Here is a 20,867-nt window from a genome sequence, read left to right as displayed (position 1 = left end):
TCTGCGAACGCCCTTTTACAAGCGAGATTAGTACACGAGAACCAGTGACAATTGGATTATTTTTCCCCAACTATTGAACCTCCATCATTCTTGAAAGTCCTAATAGTATATTTGGATTTGTATGCCACATTCGCTGGACGTCACTTTCTTCACCTCCCACCAGAACTGGCCAAATTGATTTCCGTGATGACCAATCTCGATTCTAAAATGACTCTGCAAAAGTTTCATAGCTCATCGGCTACCTTGTAGAGTAGATCTGTACAGTTTTTGGACCTTCCTAATCACGAATCGATGTATTTTGAATAGATGAATGTTGGCATGTAGTTTTGGACTTTACTCGCAGAGAAATAATAACACCGGAATTGTAATTTTTGAATAAAAGTAAATTCATTCACTGGGCTTCCATTTTCAAGAGCAGAAACGATTGTGGCTAGAAAGAAAGGTGAGTAACAACCGAAGAGACATAGGACTACTCCAAGGGCTGTCAATTGAAATAACTTGTCGAAAATCCAAGTAGTTTTTTAGCAAAAGTACATCTCCAACTACGTCACTTTCAACCATTGTTTCCGGCACAAATAAGTATAAATTTGATGATCGATCGAAACCAACCACAAAAACATTCCCATATTCATACAAGTCCCCGGCAAACAAATTATGCGGTCTGCGGAGGCTCTTAGTGTATGAGCTGTGTGCTAGATCGATTACACGGATGTAATGGGTTACGTTTATCTATTGGATGGTAAAAAATTTAAAACTCGTTGGCCGCTGCTGCTGATGATTATATCCGTGGTTATGTTAAAACGGTGGCCTTAGCGTATGAGCTCTGCTTCGCTGTTAAAAATGAATGATCTTTCCGAAAATCAGATGCGGAATTTGTTTGATTTGACTGGCGTTAGAATCACAAGGGGAGGGGCTTACTATGCAATGTATCGCTTATATTCAAATTATATTCCGCTGTTACTCTGGTTTCTCCTTTTGGTCGGTACCACTCGAGAAGCATAAATTGGTCCAATAAAAACGTGGTACATAGTGCGTTTGAACAATGCTTGAAATTTCTCAATTATTCAATTGTTTATGTTAAAAAATGGATAAAATATTTCCTATCAATTGATGCAAACATATTTGAGATCTATTGAGAAATGCTCGAGTTATAAGCATTCGAAATCTTTCAGTTTTTCCTTTAGACTTTCATTTTACCTCTTATATAGTCCAGTTTGACGAAGAATACTCAACCCTTCAGATCCTCTCCAATTAGCTCCAAAGGATTTTACAGATCCGTCATCTCATACAGATGCGGTAACCTTCTCTCAGGTAACAATTTAGCTCCGGGGTCGGACAAGATTAAATTCAACTTGTTGAAGAATCTTCCCGACTTGGCAAAACAGCGTTTGCTGAACTTGTTCAACAAGTTTCTGGAGCTGAATATTGTCCCGCATGACTGGAGACAAGTCAGAGTGATAGCCATACGGAAACCCAACAAGCCGGCTTGCGATCACAACTCGTATAGGCCGATTGCAATGTTATCCTGTATTCGTAAATTGTTAGAGAAAATGATTCTACTTCGTTTGGACAAGTGGGTCGAAACGAACAATTAGCTGTCAAATACGCAGTTTGGCTTCCGCCGAGGTAGAGGGACAAATGATTGTCTCGCGCTGCTATCTTCTGAAATCCAAATCGCATTTGCTCGCAAAGAACAAATGGCTTCCGTTTTTCTCGATATCAAAGGGGCATTTGATTCAGTTTCCATGGAAATTCTCTCAGAGAAACTTCATAATCGTGGACTTTCACCAATTCTTAACAATTTCCTGTACAATTTACTGTCAGAAAAGCATATGATTTTCTCTCATGGCAGCTCGAAATCTTCTCGTTACAGTTTTATGGGCCTACCACCAGGCTCCTGCCTAAGCCCCCTCTTGTACAGTTTTGACGTCAATGATATGGATGATTATCTAACTAGAGACTGCACGCTGAGACAACTTGCAGACGATGGAGTTATTTCCATCACGGGTACTAATCCCGTCGTTCTGCAAAAGTCGTTGCAAGATACCCTGAACAATCTGTTCACGTGGGCCCTCAAGCTGGGTATCGAATTCTCTACGGAGAAAACTGAAATGGTCGTTTTTTCTAGGAAGCACGAACCCGCCCAATTCCAGCTTCACCTATCCGGCAAAACGATCCAACACTCTATGTTTTTCAAATACCTGGGTGTATATTTTGATTCTAAGTGTACCTGGGGGAGACACATTGCGTATTTGAGACAGAAATGCCAGCAAAGAATCAATTTTCTCCAAACAATTATCGGAACATGGTGGGGTGCCCATCCAGGAGACCTCATTCAGTTGTACAAAACAACGATATTATCAGTGTTAGAATATGGTAGTTTTTGCTTCCGATCAGCTGCCAGGATTCATATTCTCAAGCTGGAGAGAATACAATATCGTTGCTTGCGTATAGCCATGGGGTGTTTGCATTCGACACATACGATGAGTCTCGAAGTTTTGGCAGGAGTGCCCCCGCTTACTCTTCGGTTCACAGAATTATCCTACAGATTTCTCATCCGTTGCAAGATCATGAATCCATTGGTGATTGATAACTTCGAAAATCTACTCCAACTGACTCCTCAGTCAACTTTTATGTCTTTATACCATGAGTACCTTACCCACGACGTGCACCCTTCACCAGGCATCTCCAACCAAGTTTGCTTCCCATACTTCTGCAATTCCTCTGTCATTTTTGATCTGTCCATGCGACAAAAAATCCATGGAATCCCAGATCCCCTACGCTCCGATTCTATTCCGCCGATATTTTCGACAGAATATGGGAAAGTTAGATCTGATAAAATGTTCTTTACTGACGGTTCATTCATAAACGGGTCCACTGGCTTCGGCATCTTCAATGAAAATTCCAGTGCCTCTTTCAAACTCAAAGATCCTTGTTCCGTGTATGTCGCTGAACTGGGTGCGATATATTACGCATTAGGGATCATTGAAACATTGCCCATCGACCACTATTTTATTTTTTCAGACAGTCTCAGCTCAATAGAGGCAATAGAGGCGAAAGTTGATAAACGCTCATCTTATTTCCTAACAAGAATAAGACAACTATTGAGTGTTTTGGTCGAAAAATTATTCAAGATTAACTTAGCATGGCTTCCCTCTCATTGCTCGATTCCGGGGAATGAGAAAGCGGACTCGCTAGCTAAGGTGGGCGCTCTAGAAGGCACACTTTTTGAAAGGCAAATTGCTTATAATGAATTTTTCCACATTCCTCGTCAGTATACGCTCGTAAGTTGGCAGCGCATGTGGAGTGGTGATGAGTTCGGTCGTTGGTTACACACGATTATCCCTAAGGTCTCGACGAGTGCATGGTTCAAGGGATTGAATGTAGGTCGTGATTTCATTCGCGTGATATCTCGGCTTATGTCCAATCACTACAACCTAAACGCGCATCTCTATCGCATTGGGCTCGCAGCAAACAATCTTTGTGATTGTGGCGATGGCTACCACGACATCGAGCATGTTGTCTGGTCGTGTATCCGGTTCCATGCTGCTCGCTCTCAGCTCTATAGAGCACTGAGAGCACAAGGCAGACAATCGGATATCCCCGTCCGGGATATCTTAGGTAGCCGGGATCCTGATCTTCTGCTTCATCTATACCTGTTCCTCAGAAATGCCGATGTCAACGTTTAATGATGTTTCCTTCGTTGTGTCCCCGTTTCATATCCCTCCTATCCGATCGATAAACTTTTACTTAGTCGCGGCAATACATACTCACACTCTTTACAGATGCACGGGCTGTAGGTTGTGCAGTCCACTGATTATTCAACAAGAGCCAATGGTTGTACCGCTCATGACAACTCTACACGAGCTGATGATTGCGTCGGCTAGTGACCATTCTATCCTGGATTACTCGAGTCGAGAAAGACGCACCACGCTAGATATGGGGTACAGACTAGAGGGGCGTTGCTGATTAATGGTCAGCTGCATCCCAATAGGAAGTATCCCGTGTCGGGCTCACGTTCAGAGCATCGAAGACTGCGACATACCAATTATGAGAACACTTGTAATACTAACCTCGAGTCAACCGCGAGTAATCGGTTACATATTACTAACATAGTCTAAGCAAACATTGTCAAAATATTGAACTCCCGGCCCCGTTAGGCTGACGCCATATGAGCCTTAATAAAATATATATTTTGGATAAAAAAAAATGATGCGGAGACGTTGCAATCCGCTTTTACGAGTCCCACATCTCCTTCGCTGTCTGCTTCAGCATAATAGTCACCAGCTGATTGTCGTGCCGCCTTAGAGTTCATCTAACCATCCAATCAACAAAAAAGTGGCTTACAGAATAGAACAAAAACAACCTCTTTTATCTTCACACAGTCACAGTTGAATTACGAAAGAGAACGAAATCAGTCCAATATTAAATTCTAATAAATTTGTAAGCGTGAACGGTGAATAAAAACAGTGATGTCCATATCCTCTGTGTAGGGAAGAGAAACTTAAATTCACCCACCTACTCCGTCATCCTCATCGAGTGCGTTCCTCTTTGTTCTATAATCACCATAGTTCTAGATAGGGATTGCATTACCGTGCCAAAATTTCAATAACGGGTTATTCGGTAATGAAAATTTCAGGTAAAAAAAATACTTTGAAATGAGTCGTTCCATGGCTTTTATTGTTACTAATTAGATAAGAAACAAACAAAACATTTAGCAAGTTTTTGTTACTTAGTTTTTTGGCTAAAATAATACTTGAGGACACTAAGGATGTTAATTGTGTCGTCTCCTAATTTAGATCGAATCTTATTAACGAAAATTCCAGAAGCGGAAGAGGCACGTTCAGAGTCCACTGATGTTGGGCGTACAGTACGAAGAGCATCGAATACAATCGTCATGTATTTGCCTCTGATGCTCTCTGCGTCGTAGTAGGAAAACTTTTGTTTGAAGGTTTTCATCAATACGTTTGTAGACGTTGAGTTGGAACTGGACGTTAATACTTTTGACTGTTGCAATCGTCGTTCCAGTTTTTCCTTGATGCTCAAATTTTCTACAGGTTCTGCATCGTCCAGTGGCTTTTACTCCTTCTGTTTACCAGCTAGTGAATAAATACAATCATCAGTTCACGCACAATCTCAAATGCCTGCTTGATCATTGTAGTCCGTGACGTTTGATAGAGAACGCCAAAGTCATCATTAGCTGTGTCACCACCATTGTTCATATATGCGATCAAATCTGCATATATGAAACGCCTTTCTCTAATCCTTTCAATCAGGGCTTCAAGCAGCTGCTTCGAAATTTCTGATGGTTGATCCGATACCTGTTCTAGCATAAATTGCAATCCAACGTCAGCTTCGTAAAGGGTGCTACTCTTCCGGCATAGCAGTTCAACGGCGACCAGAACTGGTTCGAGGGCATCAACCAATTCCTTTATCGCTGTCAGTTCTTGATGGCTGAAGCTTATATTGTGCTTCGTTTTCAGATCGAGCATCGATTTTTGAACTGAAGTTCGGAGGTAGTAAAGGGTGTGTCACATCAAATTGCATCACGGAAAAAACGCTGTAGAAATTCGCCCAGTAGACCGATCCTTTTGAAAATTTTAGACAGTAAAATAAAAACTATTAAACAACTTTTGGCATTTTCTTTTTATTCATACCTCGAGCCCAAGCCCGTATGCTCGCACCTTCCTCTTTACCCCGTCCATAAGGTTCTGTACAACGTCAGGTTGTAGTTTTTTTGAACAGAAATCCATTTTCCTCGAAGTCCGCCTCCGATTTGACAACTTTTGGGTTCTTTCGGAGGGCCTGCTTCATAATCGCCCAATATTTCTCTATTGGGCGAAGCTCCGGCGCGTTGGGCGGGTTCATTTCCTTTGGCACGAAGGTGACCCCGTTGGCTTCGTACCACTCCAACACGTCCTTTAAATAGTGGCACGAAGCGAGATCCGGCCAGAAGATGGTCGGGCCCTCGTGCTGCTTCAATAGTGGTAGTAAGCGCTTCTGTAGGCACTCCTTAAGGTAAACCTGCCCGTTTACCGTGCCGGTCATCACGAAGGGGGCGCTCCGCTTTCCGCAAGAGCAGATCGCTTGCCACACCATGTTCTTTTTGGCAAACTTGGATAGTTTCTGCTTGCGAATCTCCTCCGGAACGCTGAATTTGTCCTCTGCGGAGAAGAACAACAGGCCCGGCTGCTGACGAAAGTCCGCTTTGACGTAGGTTTCGTCGTCCATTACCAGGCAATGTGGCTTCGTCAGCATTTCGGTGTACAGCTTCCGGGCTCGCGTCTTCCCCACCAAGTTTTGCCTTTCGTCGCGGTTAGGAGCCTTCTGAACCTTGTATGTACGCAGGCCCTCCCGCTGCTTGGTCCGCTGGAAGAATGAACTTGACAAATTCAGCTTATTGGCGACATCCCGGACCGAACTTCTCGGATCACGTCTAAACTGCTTAACTACGCGCTTGTGATCTTTTTCACTGACGGAGCATCCATTTTTGCCGTTCTTCACCTTCCGGTCGATGGTTAGGTTCTCGAAGTATCGTTTTAGTACTCTGCTGACCGTGGATTGGACGATTCCCAGCATCTTACCGATGTCCCGATGTGACAACTCCGGATTCTCGAAATGAGTGCGCAGGATTAATTCACGACGCTCTGTTTCGTTCGACGACATTTTTCCAAATTTACGAAAAATTGACAGTGATGCATGGCCAACGTGATCTATACACTTTTATCTGATTATAAGCGAAAGCTGAAGATATAATTCCTAAAAATTAAATTTCTACAGCGTTTTTTCCGTGATGCAATTTGATGTGACACACCCTTTAGAATCGGCGCAACATTACCAGAAGACTGTTCCATCTGGTTTTGCAACCAAGGAGCAAACAAATATCCTTTCCGTGGTCCGCGATGACATGCTTCTGGAGAACTTCGTCGTTTTAACCGGAGATTTTCTGAAGAGCCTTACCGTTTTTCGTACTTTTTGGATTGTAAGACAGTATTCGGGCTTAATGATGCATTCATCGGTTTCCTCAGTTAATCGCGAAAAAATCGGTGATATCATCATTATCGTCGGCATTTTCTGTGTCCGACCCGTTATAATCGTCAAAATCTGCATTTAACGGAAAATTTATTTATGTTTTATCATTTAATTTATTTTTTATCGATTATTACCTGAATACGAAGTTGAATTGGATTTTTGATACAACACGTCTGTGACCGCTAGATGAACGCCATGCGCGAGACAAACTTGATGCGCAGCTGGTATGAGGCTTCCATCTTTTTTCATGACGGACGCCCCATCAGTCGTGACACCCATTATGTCCTTTGTTGTCGATATTCCATGTTGGGATGTTTTCTCAGAGAGTAAGGCAACACACCGTTCCGCGTTCATTGAGCCTTCAACACGTTGCAGACCGAGGTTCCAAGTTTTAACGGCCGAATGAGCGTTCACGTTCATGTAACGCCGATTTCTAATCGACGTCTATTCGTCGAAGGTTAGGCTTCATTTTCCCCCGTCCTTTTTGATATTTTCAAACTCTTTCCGATACTCGATGACGACTATTTCGAAAATGCAATGCAATGCAATGCATTAGAATGCAAGGGGTGTAAGTGACTTGATCGATTTTTCTTCAGCAACTTTTTCTTTAGTTAATAACTCAATTGCAAAAACGTTCCAATTTAAGTTTGCTATAGAATCTGATAGGTGAGGTTCTGACCTATCTTCCAAATTGTCAAATACAGCTGGGAATGTATTTGAGGCTAAGCTATGACCAAAAGAAAGAGTCGATGTAGAAAAATCGATCAAATCACTTACACCCCTTTCATTCTAAGCCCCTCATGTAAGTGTCGATATCTTCTCCCGTATTGGTATCGACACTGACGCAGCCGTTGTGTTTTCCCGATCTTATTTAGATTCTCGAGTAAAGCTTTAAAGCGGGATAGAGATAAATATTATTTATGGTGGAAAAATAAAAATTACCGAAATAACCGGTTGTTGATTGTAAAATTACCGGTTATTCGGTAATGAAAAATGATCCGGTATTACCGGTAAAACCGGCAACGGTAAAACCGGTAACGGTAAACCCGGTTAACAATCCCTAGTTCTAGATATGTGCGAGCGCTAGAAGATGGAAGCTCTTTTTTTTCACTCAACACTCGGTCGCGCTAGAGTGTGTAAAGAGAGCGCAAAACCACTCTTCAGTGTAGCGGAGAAATTATATGGAGAGCACACTTTGGTGAGAAGTGGCTTAGCTCTGAAAAAAGTGAACGAAACATGCGTGTGGAGTGTATGTCGAATGAGATTGCACTCTTCAGTGTACTTCTCAGTGTGGCAGAGTGCGGATCAGCGCGCTTCAGTGCTGGACACAGGTTTGGCACACTAGAGCTCTCAAGAGTAAAGAGAGTGTAAGAGAGTGTGACAGTTGGCTGAGACCGTAAGCTGGAAAATTTTCTTTCGATCCTTTGGGCCGCTCTCTTCTCTTCTCTTGAATGGCGTTAACGTTCCCTGTGGAACTTTTGCCGTCTCAACGTATGCATTAACTAGCGTCATTTATTAATACTTAGTTGAGATTTCTTAAGCCAAAATATCACGCCTTGAATGTATTCCGAGGGGCAACCTCTAGAATACGCGTGACCACAGTGCAAGTCTAAGGAAATTTCTCTGATGAAAAATCCCCCGGCCAGAACGGGAATCGAACCCGAACACCCGGCATGATAATGTGAGACGCTAACCACTCGACCACGGGTGCACTCTAGGAAGCGGAATAAAACCCTTCGTCTCCGGACCCCCTTCGGTAAGTCCCATCAATATTCATTTATTGAATGCGTGTACACATTTCAAGAACAGAAGCGATTATGTTAACTAAAGAGAAAATCGTCAGAGGCGAATGTACTGAAAACTTTAAAGCCTCTTAAAAATAAAGAACTGAACTGAACTGAAGAACGCAGTAGACGGCGCATTGATATTGACAACTACTCAATTTTTTTTTGTTACCCGGGCGAGTAGCCCCATATATACATATCGGACATCAAATTATGTAGTATGGGTGCGTTCGTCGTTATTCGGTTCGGTATCGGTTTAGCTGATGTAACTGACAACGTCTAAAGCCGTAATTCCATTGAGCCGACATCTAGGCAACATGCGACCTGCGGCCGTTACGCACGGTACATATAGTCTTTCTAACTTGAGAGAGAGGAACCAGCTCGCGTTTGTTGTGATCACCCTTATGTCAGCGCGAACCAGGGTCGAAGAACCAAGGGGAAGTATTGGAATCTGTAAAAAAAATAACATGACATGTTTTATCAAGACTTTTTTGTAAGAATGGTTTTGACGTCGGACTACGTCATTTATTTCTATACCGGGGTGTAAGTGCAACGTTTCGAGAACAACAGCGTTACATTGAAGAAACTAGATTTTGAGCATTAATAACTCTTTGTCGATTGAAAGAGATAATATGATAACCGCTTCATTATGAAATATGAAATGTCTACATGTTAAATGTTTGTTACTTATTGATCCAAAAACAGCTCAAAAATGGCTTTGAAAGCAAGCTATTTAAATCACAAAAATCTGTATACAAGGAGGAGCCAGCTCACAAAAAACACTCAGTTACAAATGTATAGCGGTTGGAGCATGTTATCGCTGCTCAAGATTGATGTGGCGAAGTCGTTCATCAAGAAATCGCTGATGAACAGAGTCACCACCAAGAGCCTGTTTGTGCAAACGAAGGACAGTGGTGCGGCGTTTTCGTTCAAGCTTCTCCTGAGGTCAAAAAGAAGTCCACCGAAGAGAAGAAAAATACCGCTAAGAAGGCGACCAAGAAAGCGCCAGCATCGAAAAAGGCCACCATTTCCGGAAATAAGGGCAAGGCATAGAAGACATTCACCGAGAAGAATCCGAAAAATGTCATCGCTGCTGGCAAATCATTTGCCGCTGTTTCCAGGGGTGAAGAAAAAAGTGACCGTTGCAAAAAAACATGCTGCTGTAAAGAAAGCAACCAGCAAGAAGGAAGCTGATGCTACTGCTGGTGCGGCTGCCCGAAAGAAGTCAAATAAAGCTAAATCAGCAGCGGCTTCGAAAAAAAAACTACCATCGCCACATATTAAGCACAACACAATAGATTTTGTTGTGTTTTCAGCAAATCTAATCCAGTTCTTTTCAGAACTCTAAATTGCTTTAGAACGAAAAGTATCTATACTGCTTGTTACTTCGGACGTTTCCTCCGACGGCCGAAACGTCCGAAGTAACAGCCGGGTGCTTAAAATTCGAATCTGTACATTGGATATTTTTTGTATCGGCGACAAAAAGATGAAGAAGATAGATACGTGAACGATTGTTTTTGTAATACATTCAATGATTGAAAACTAATAGCGTGCATCCATTAACTCAATTTGTTTACATTTTTGGAGGCGACAGATATTTTTTCTATTGCACCTGTAAGAAATCAATGTTGACTCTTTTCAATGAGAGATTAGCTCTTATTTTCTGTATTTCACATACGCAGCATATTCACATTGCATCGGAGAACATCCCTTCATCGCCCACATTGCAAAAATCGATTCACTGAGCTTGTAGAAATAAATCAATCTGAACCGGTGAAATTATACATTGCGATGCGATTTTTTACAACTACCACATCGCCTCACCTGGACCCTCATCTTCGTTGTATCGAATCAATTGGAATCGCACCGAATCGCAAAAGGCAAACACTAAACGAAACTGCCCAATCTAAACATGAAAAGATGGGTAATGTCGGGGACATAACCAGAGTAAAATAGGATTCGTAGTTCATTGTTTGGCTTCTCATTCATATTTATATACAGTGCAGATTTAATGTAGACAAACTTAATGCGCAAACCATTATTAAAGCAGCGGAACAATAAAACTTCCGACCTAACTCTACTCTACCTCAACATTAGCATGTTGATTGTTTGATGTTTAGAACGACCCTGAAACACAAAACTTATCGAATATCAAATAAGTTTTCCAGTATGATGATACTTCATCACGAGCGCTCTCAAAAACATCATTCCCAAAGAAATAATCCACAAATTTGTTTATACACCACCTTCCGTTGAACGGCAACAGTAGTCCGAACCGAACCGGTTATGTTTTGGGAGTGTAGTGATGACAACCGCAGCAGAACGAATTTTCAACTTTGGTTTTCAATCAAAGAAAACAGCTCTCGCCGCTGGAAAAGGCCTCCTTTGTGTCCAGCTCGACTTTTCACTCGAAAACAATGAACGAATTCGCGAAAATTGAATGAACGATCGGCACAAATGAGCCCAAAGCATAAAAATCAGTTTGCTTATTATTTCGGATATTGCTTTAGAATGCACCGAAATAATTCTTTAGGACAACTATATCGAAATTTGCAGAAGTAGAAACGAATTTGTTTGCAGTGGGTCGATGCTGCTGAAAACCATTATGTGGGCTGACCTGGTACATATTTCATTATTTCCTACATGATCAGTGTTCAGATTTCACCTCCCTTACATAACTGTTAGACATAGTCCTAAGTCAACAATCAAATCGGGGATAAAAACGCACAGATGAACTCACAAACAAAGATTCACGTCAAGTTTGAACTCTTATCCCAATAATGAATGACAACAACTTGCTTGATTGAAATTATTCGATTTAAATTTTCTTGATGAAAACGCGTAAAAAGAATAAGAATAAAACGAACTATTTGTCATCCGGCTGGCTTCTCTCTCTCTCTCTCTCTCTCTCTCTCAGTTTCTAATAGGCACCTTACACGATCAAAATTATTGACAATACAGTCTATAATGTTAACTGTTAACTGTCTTCAATATCGTGACAGCTAGGCTTTCGACATCCGATCTAACCTCAACCAATACTTTGCCACCTTACACGGTCAATATCGCCCTCAACCCGCGTGACAACGAAAGTATCCACGATGACTAGTGGAGACATTCGAGTTTGGAATCCAAACTATTCTCCATTAGATTAGAAGGCTCAAAGGCAATTTTAATTGGTAAAATTGGAAAACATCTACCTGGGGGCTGTACAAGTAGTGGACCACGTGGGCAAAAAAAGTACGATTTTAGATTCCCCCTCCCCCTTCCTGGACAAGCGTGGACATTGACTATACCCCTCCCCTGTTGTCCACGTGGACATTCTTCCATATATTTTAATTGGAAAAAAATAATTGCATTGTTTCCATATTCGATTTTAAATTAGTGTTAATTTTTGTGTTTTTATAATGATAAAAAAAAACAAGAAGAAACAATTAAAGAAACAAAAGATGTCCTTTGTTTTGTTTTTTTTTGCATTGAGAACTTGTTTTAATAACAAATTCCTAGCGACCATTCTGCATTGAAAATCCAGATCTCTCTCGGAGTGCTCGTGAGGCACATTTACACTAGACAATGCTTGACTCAGGCAGCGCATCTTTCTTTCGATGCTATGCAAACTGCTTCACTTCCGGAGCCTGCAACATTGAAATCGTTTTATTCGGATCATAATCCTAAATCCATTTTTGAAAAGAAAAAAAATGCGAATAGGCTTTATTAGTAGTTGCGGTTGTTTTCTATTCTTTGATTGATTGCACCTCTTTCTATCAATATATCTTAGAGTTTTCATACAGTTAAGGGTTAAAATTGCTAAAACAAGAATTCGTTCTTTTCCATCTCATTTGTTCTAATGCGTACGGAAATCTTTTTAATCATTTATGTAATAATTCCACGATAATAACTGGTATTATGCCCAAAATATTAGGCTGTCAAAAAAGTCCTGCGGTATTTTTTTTGAATTTTCATTTGTTCATAAAATTAGTTACAATCATCTGCTTTAAGTCAAATATGCGCCGTTTTGTTCGATGACTTGTTCCCAACGAGATGCCAACTTCATAATACCCCTGTTATAGAAGCTCGCTTCCTTATTGGCAAAAAACTCGGATAGCCAATTTTCACAGGCCTCTTTTGTGGCTAACTTCTGACTACCTAGCTCGTAGTCACTTGGTGCAAGGTCCGGACTATACGGCGGATGTAAAAGAACCTACCATCCGAGCTCCCGGAGCTTCTGGCGCGTCACCAAAGAAGTGTGTGGCCTGGCGTTGTCCTGATGGAAGACAATGCGGCCTCTGTTTATCGAAGATGGCCTCTTCTTCATGAGTGCTACCTTCAAGCGGTCCAGTTGTTGGCAGTACAGCTCCGAATTGAGCGTTTGGCCATAGGGAAGCAGCTCATAATAGATTATTCCTTGGCAATCCCACCAAACACACAGCAGAACCTTCCTGGCCGTTAATGAGGACTTGGCCACCGTCTGAGCCGCTTCAGTGGGCTTCGACCACGACCGTTTGCGCTTCACGTTGTCGTAAGTGACCCACTTTTCATCGCCAGTCACCATCCGCTTCAGAAACGGGTCGATTTTGTTGCGATTCAGCAGCGATTCACACATGCGTCGATACGGTCAAAGATGTTTTTTTGCGTCAACGTGTGTGGCACCCATACATCGAGCTTCTTTGTGAATCCAAGCTTCTTCAAATGGTTAATATCGGTTTGATGACTTATCCCCAGCTCTTGGCCGATGCTACGGCTGCTACTATGCCGGTGCTGGTTCTGCTATACAAATGAGACATTATTTGTAAGTGGTTTAAAAATCTTGAACTAGAATTGTGTCTGATAATAATTATAATGTCGAGTTTTGGTAGAAGTACTAGGAATTTTATAGTAAAAGGTAATTTTAAAGGGTAGATTAGAAGATCAATCAATAAATAACTCTGCGATTGGACCCATTAACAGCGCTTAGTAAGAAAACGTGGATGTGATAACGAAAAATAAATTTTGGGTGGGACGAAGTTTGCCGGGACAGGTAGTTAATCTATAAACAATCAAAATAACGCAGCATCGAAAAATCTATAAACCGATTTATCGGAAATCAAAAAATCAGAACATCAAAAGCAGAAAAACGGAAAGCCCGAAAAAATTAAAAATCGTTGAATCAAAAAATAAAATAATCAGAAAATCGAACCATCGAAAAATCTAATTCAGCGATTTTGTCGCAATTTTCGACGACAGGCTTTCCGTAGCGTGGCGCATCTTCGACGACCTCTACACCAGAACGAAAACGTTGAAACCATCGTTGTACGGTGGAAATGGAAACTGTATCGGGTCCATAAACTGCACAAATTTTATTGGCATCCAAACAAAACACTGTCAAGGACTATATTATAGCGCGCAAAAATACCTTTCCAACAAGCTATAGTATGACTCGATACAATGAATACAACTAGAACTACGCGCTTACAACGACACCTCGCGGAAATACCGCAGGACTTTTTTGACAGCTTAATATTACTCCTTCAAAATCGCTTTTCGAGAACATTCGAAAAAATCTACGACAAATGCATATCTGCTTTTCTAATGGTTAAAACGATACAGCAGCAGAACTGCACAATCCAGCAATAACTTTTTTTGTAATCGTGAAATCACAGCTGAATCAATAAACTATAATCGAATGAAGCATGAAATAACATCTAAAGAAACCTATTTGGCAATAGAATCATTCGCCTGCAGAAAATCTCCGAGAAACAAGTGTCTATCGAACATAGTTTTTCTGAAGACTTCTGAAATGATTTAGCACAATTGAATGTTGTTTTGAATGAAGCTAATCAAAATACTATTAAGAAAAAAAAGACGGGTGGGTAATGTCGGGGACATAACCGGAGTGACGTAGGACTATACAAAGGGGACAGCTTTATATATTGTTTTATTTTCTTCTCCTACGTGAATACCTACCTATCTACCTGAAAAATGGATTAGTTTACTGTTTAATCACTCGATATCCCCATCTTGTTCGGTTAAACCTTCCTGTTTAGCTTTTGCGTTTGCCACTCGCCACAGCTTTCACAGTTGGAAAATTTCTTCCCATCCAGCTTGTGACATGTTGGTCAGTAAATTAAATTTAATGCGACGTGCCGGAGAAACACTCAGTGTCACATTTGAGGCGATTTAAACCTGTAATTGAACATTTCCGATGACAGTGGTACAGTGTCGACTTTCAATGTGGGGTCATAATTTGGATCTCTATGTTTACAAAAATTTCAACTAAATAAGTCGCATTACATGTCCGTCTAATTAGCTAAATGTCGAACTAATTGTAAATTACTGTACTTTCAATCTGGAAAAAATTTAAGAATTGGTGAAAATTGAATAATCAGGAAAGTCCCCAACTATCAATAAGCTCAGAACAACTGCCAAATTCACATACTCATCATGGCAAACAAATTATAAAAAAATCAATTTGTGTTTTATTATTATTTTGGATATTATTTTAGAATGCATTGAACTGTATTCCGTAAACTCTTTTTTGAAAGGTTTAATGGCCCTGATAAGCGCCGTGTTTTATGGAATGGTTCCAATTTAGAAAACTTAGTACTCGTGGTTTAAAAAAAAACATTTCGAACGCCCTCGATGCCGCCTTGTTCTGGATTTTCCACCAAAGCAGTTTGTATAAAGAACAAACTTTTTTCTTCTGCTACCTGATGCCGTTTTGCGATTGCGTTTGCCACTCGCCACTCGCTGCAACTGCCTTTTGTCTTGATGTCCACCGAACCGAATGTGTTCTGTTCCAAATGCAGGTTTTCTTATCGTCGCGAGCAGCTTTGCCAGCTAACTCGATCACTTCGGCGGCCGAAGCTATATAACGCCGGCTAGGTGGACTGGTACACAGGTACTAACGCGCTCGGCCTAGCTACCCTTGCGGGGAACTCCAGATCAACACGGTTCGAGCGGGATTTTGCCTTTCCCTTCACTTTTCCTCCTTTACCATGTCCAGACATGGCTGCTTGGGTTGGTTTGTTGATGTGTTGTGATGCGAACCGATGCGGTGTACGGTTTGGATGAGAATGATCGTTACGGCAGCGGAGCGGGGATTGTTAAGCTGACTGGCTGGCTCGAGAATTACGCATGTGTGAGACTGCGACCAATGTTTCCCTCATTTTTTTCTTTTTCCTTTCCAATCGTGCTTCATTCTATTTCGCTGCTGCTCTGGTTGCCCGTTTTGGTCGGTACGATTTGAGGAGCACAAAATGGACCAATCAAAAAAGGGCACATAGTGTATTTGGACAATGCTTGATATTTCACAATTATTCAATTATTTATCTCAAGAAAAATGAAATGTTATTCGTTATGATAGATGCGTAGATATATTTCCTATCAATTGATGCAAAAACCTTTGCGATCTATTGAGAAATGCTCGAGTTATAAGCGTTCCAAATCTCGCATTTTTTCCTACTTGTTCAGTGCCTAGATTTCCATTTCACCCCCTATATCTTCCGGTTAGACGTAGTCCTACGTCAAAAATGTGTCGAAAGCATTTCAATGGAGAAACAACCTATGGATTTCGGCACACTTCTTTACTGAACATTGACAGCGAGTTCAGATAATGAACCGAAAATTAGAACAAATAAAACAATATTTTGGATGCCTAAAATGCTCCAATTTGAAACAAAAATATTTTCGATACGGTTAATTCCATAAAACGTGGAATTGTCAAGTTCAATTTCAAATATAGGAAGACTTATCGCTTGTGATTTCCACTATGCCATTGATCTAATTGATAGCAGTTTCCTCTTGGCTGTGGTGCAAAATATGTAGTCTAATCCCGGATTCAAAGCCTCTTGAAAAAAAAACACGAATGTTGTAATAACGTGTACTAATTAACGGAAAACTCACTTGTAACATCCCAATCTTTCGTTCGGTAGGACAAAGTGATCCGCGAAAAACCGCTCTCCGGTGCTGAGCATGCCTAACTCAGCTGTATTAAAGATAACGTCGCAAAATTCGGGAAATATCCGGGAACTAGGGTACTCAGAAATAGGTGGACTGAATCTGGTTCTTCTATTACACAAGTGCAGGTATAGAGATTGGGATAGCACTCGTTTCCCTAAGTCCTTCCCAAATTATTTAGATAATCCTCCAAATATTCCAATCATTTCATCATGTTATCAACACCCCACATGTACTCTGCAGATAAAAATGTATCAGCAGTTGTTAAATTTACTCTCCGTAGACTTGGTTCAGAACACATAGCTCAGTTTATGCTCAAATGACCTAGCTTAGAAGTTGAAAACAATGATTCTCTTCTTCCAATGGAAACTTGATCGCTCACCGTTTATATAAGTTTCATTTAGAATACATGTTTGAGCGGAGAAGTTCGCTGATATGGAAAAAATATTCGAAATAACCATTTCATGGATAAATATGGAGTACTCAAAAACAGATCTGAATGTGCTTTTAAAACACTTTTGTTTAACGTGTCCACATGGACATTATCTGAACTCCCATCCCCTCACCGTGGACAAACGTGGTATGTGGACAGCCCCTTGGTATTATTTAATGACTTGAAGCACGTAGTCCTAACCCTAACTTAACCTATTTGCTCTGAATTTTCCGATATTACTACTACAACTTATTATAATATAGCGTCTTCTTCTTCTTCTTGGATGGCACTAACGTTCCCAGTGGAACTTTTGCCTTCTCAACGTAAGTATTACTTGCGTCATTTTTTTTAGTACTACTTAGTTGAGATTTCTATGCCGAATAACACGCCTTGAATGTATTCTGGAGTGGCAAGCTCTAGAATACGCGTGACCACAGTGCAAGTTGGAGGAAAAAAAAGTTCCATTCCATAGTAAATCAATAGGCCTTTCCGGAATTTGTTATTGAGTGGTAGGTTCGTTGTTCGTTGTTTTTCGTTAAGTTTCGGTCATGACTTTTACATTATTTAGCTCTTGGTATACACGATCTTATAGATGGATAGTTTAACGATTTGTGTATTGATAAAACTTAGTTTTTATGTTGGGCCCTATTATAGAAATCGAATCGAGGATTCACAATCACTATCACTATCACACCGAGTAAAATCTGGAATTATAGAAATCGAGGAAAACAGCTCGATTCGTTACTCTGCTCGAATGTTAGTGGCGTTGCAGAAATATTTTGAAACGAGTTTGAAATGTTTCACAAAGCGCTATAGAAAGGATGCCAAATCTATTTTTGAGACATCTGCTATGAAAATTATAAATATCTATATTTCCAAAAGTGTTAATATGGTAATATTTTGGAGAAAACTGATATTTCCTCAACGAATGAAGCTCGATAGGCGTAATACATGCATGGGTGTGTAATAAAAACGACATCATGGAACAATTTGCTTTACAAAAAATATGATTATTTGAAAATGTACTCTTTCATGTATTTTCACAACTGCTATCTATGGAATTCCCTAAGGAGTCACACATGAATTCCACTTTTTTTTAGCAAAAAATTTTTTTGCATGTAATTCTCTTTTAGCGCCGATTTCTTGTTGCAGCGGCGTCAATAGCTTCATTGTATTGGGCCACCACCTGTGTGGCCCTGAATTCTCGCTTGTTGTGTGCTAGTGTTTTCTTTACCTTTCACCTCATGTTAATCCAATCTGTAATTAAAAAAAATCATTATTGTTTTGCAAGACATTCCACCTTTAGCATATGGTAGAGAAAGTTTGGTATAGTATAGCAATAAAAAAGAAAATTGCTGACAAAAGTAACACGTACTAATAAGTTTTTTACCAGCACCCTACTCATTCTGGGTGATTGTCTGCTGCTCAGATGTGGGGTGGAGCTTGCAGTATGGAAAAATCATCAAGTTGCTTGACAGTGCTGCTGCTGCGAATCAACATCCTTGAATCATTTTTGTTGTAGACTTAATAAACGTAAGATTTAAAGAAAATTTGTTCCTATAAATTATCTTTCATCGCCATCCGAAATTAATCCATTTTTTTGAATGCATACGTTAACATTAAAATCGATGAAAAATGAATTGGAATTTTCGAGCATTCCATTCGGTAATTTGATGAAATTGATGGAATTCGAATCGTGCTTGCCAGGCGTAAATGCTCTGATTGATCGAGTGATTTTCGGGCGTAAACAAAATCTAAACCACCGAAAAATCACAACTGAGTGCCGATATTCAGAAAGAAATAATACTGATCAGAGACTCGCTCAACTATGGTTTATGTTCACATAACGTATATACATAACGTTTTGTTTTTTATGTCCCGCGTTAGACCTCTGACCATCTGGTCACTTTAGTTTAAATGTTCTAGAATAGCGGTAGAAATTTGAAATTCATAATGCAGCTATACAAATCAATCACCTGTCCATCATAGTCCCACTGTCCGTCTTACCCGCGGCTCACCTACATAAAATGTCAAGATATTGATGCTCGAAAATCAGAAAATCCAGATTTCTGCGTCGTCGGCTGTGTTCAGCATGCTCTCAAATGTCATCATACTGTCAATAATATTGACCGTGTAACATAGCGACAATTCAATCTATCTGCATTGTTGACGTGTCGTCTTCTATCCGTCAACCAACGGATCTACGCGACTTGTCGTTCAGTGTCGCCTCAATGAAATCTCGACTTTAATGGGCCATTCGGCCAATTGGGGTAATTGTTGGTAATTGTTGGTAATTGTTGCCATGTCAATACGTAGGTGAATCTGAATTCAATAGTGCTACACACTTGCTCAGATCGAAAATACAATTATCGATGTGACATTGGGCACTCATGGAGATGATTCTTCCGATGGACCTCATTCAACCTCGTCTATCTACATTCAAACGTTTAAAAAAGGTCGCGAGATCGTAAGACTTATTAAAATTCCTGTTTTTCCGTCTGGGCCTTTTTAGTTCTTTTATCACAAATTGAAAATCCTCCCGCAATGTTTAATTTTATTCTTAATATTTTCTCTTTATTGCAACGATTTTGTTTTCTCTGGTTCTGTGGAATTTCATTACATACTATAATAGCTTTTTTTGTTTGGAATAAATTACAGCTGATTACATTTCCATTCTTGCGTGTGAGTGTTGTGTGTTATATTTTCTTTTGTTAGCTCCTCTAACATGCGTTTTGTTTTTCGAAACTAAAATCCTTCCTGCATTGTTTGAAGAATTTTGACATTTCTTTCGTTTATTGGTTTTCGCGCATGCTGCTGCTTCTGTTTGGTTTGGTGGCTATATTGTTTGTTGTTTAAGATTGATGTTTCTTTTCCGTTTTTTCTGTCTCTGACAATGAAAGTTCTGCTCTCAATAACTTAATCTCGCACTTCGAAGAATGTTTCGTTTTCAACACGTTTGTCGCTGTCTTTATGTTGTTTGCTGTTTTTCTTTGTTATGTGGTGGTGTGGTTCTAATTGTTATTTTTGTTTCGATTGTAATACTTTTTACTTTTTTGTGAAAATTGACAAGTTTTACACACGACTACTCTCACTTCTTTTTATTTGTTCTTTTACTAATTGTCAAGTTGCTTATTCTCTTTGTGGAAATGTTTGTCTCTCAGAGAGGAAGAGATAAATCAGAAGGAACGGGGCCAATGTGAACTTTGGTTTTTTCGAATGAGATGATATATTGAGAGGGAGGATTGCTGTCCCTGGTGCCCGGTGGGGTGGCTCATAATAGCCAAATGAGTTTGGGATGAACCAATGCATCTGCATTTGTCGCCTTAGAGACAAGGGGTTTGGAGGAAGAAAATGTGCTTGCGTATTTACCTACTTGTGCGGTAAATTGTCCAGTGCTTCTCAGTTCTATTTTTAATCCTGCCATCAGAGAGACAGAGAGAAGAAATATGTTGTTTTTTTCAGTATCGTAATTTGTCCTAGTCATTTTATTTGTTGGCTAGTGTGTAAGTGTGGATTTTAGTGTGTGTATGTGTTTTCAATGCAAAAGGCGCAAAATTGTTAGCTTTTAACTTTTATTTATTTTTAAGTTTTCTTTTATATAATTTTGAAAGCCATCACTTTTTTTAAATTTTATTAACTTTTTTGTATTAAATAACATGAAAACCAATTTTCAATTGTCCATTTTT

Source organism: Toxorhynchites rutilus, chromosome 2, assembly GCF_029784135.1.
Source record: "Toxorhynchites rutilus septentrionalis strain SRP chromosome 2, ASM2978413v1, whole genome shotgun sequence".
NCBI classification, from domain to species: Eukaryota; Metazoa; Arthropoda; class Insecta; order Diptera; family Culicidae; genus Toxorhynchites; species Toxorhynchites rutilus.
Note: the sequence above shows the minus strand (reverse complement) of the source record.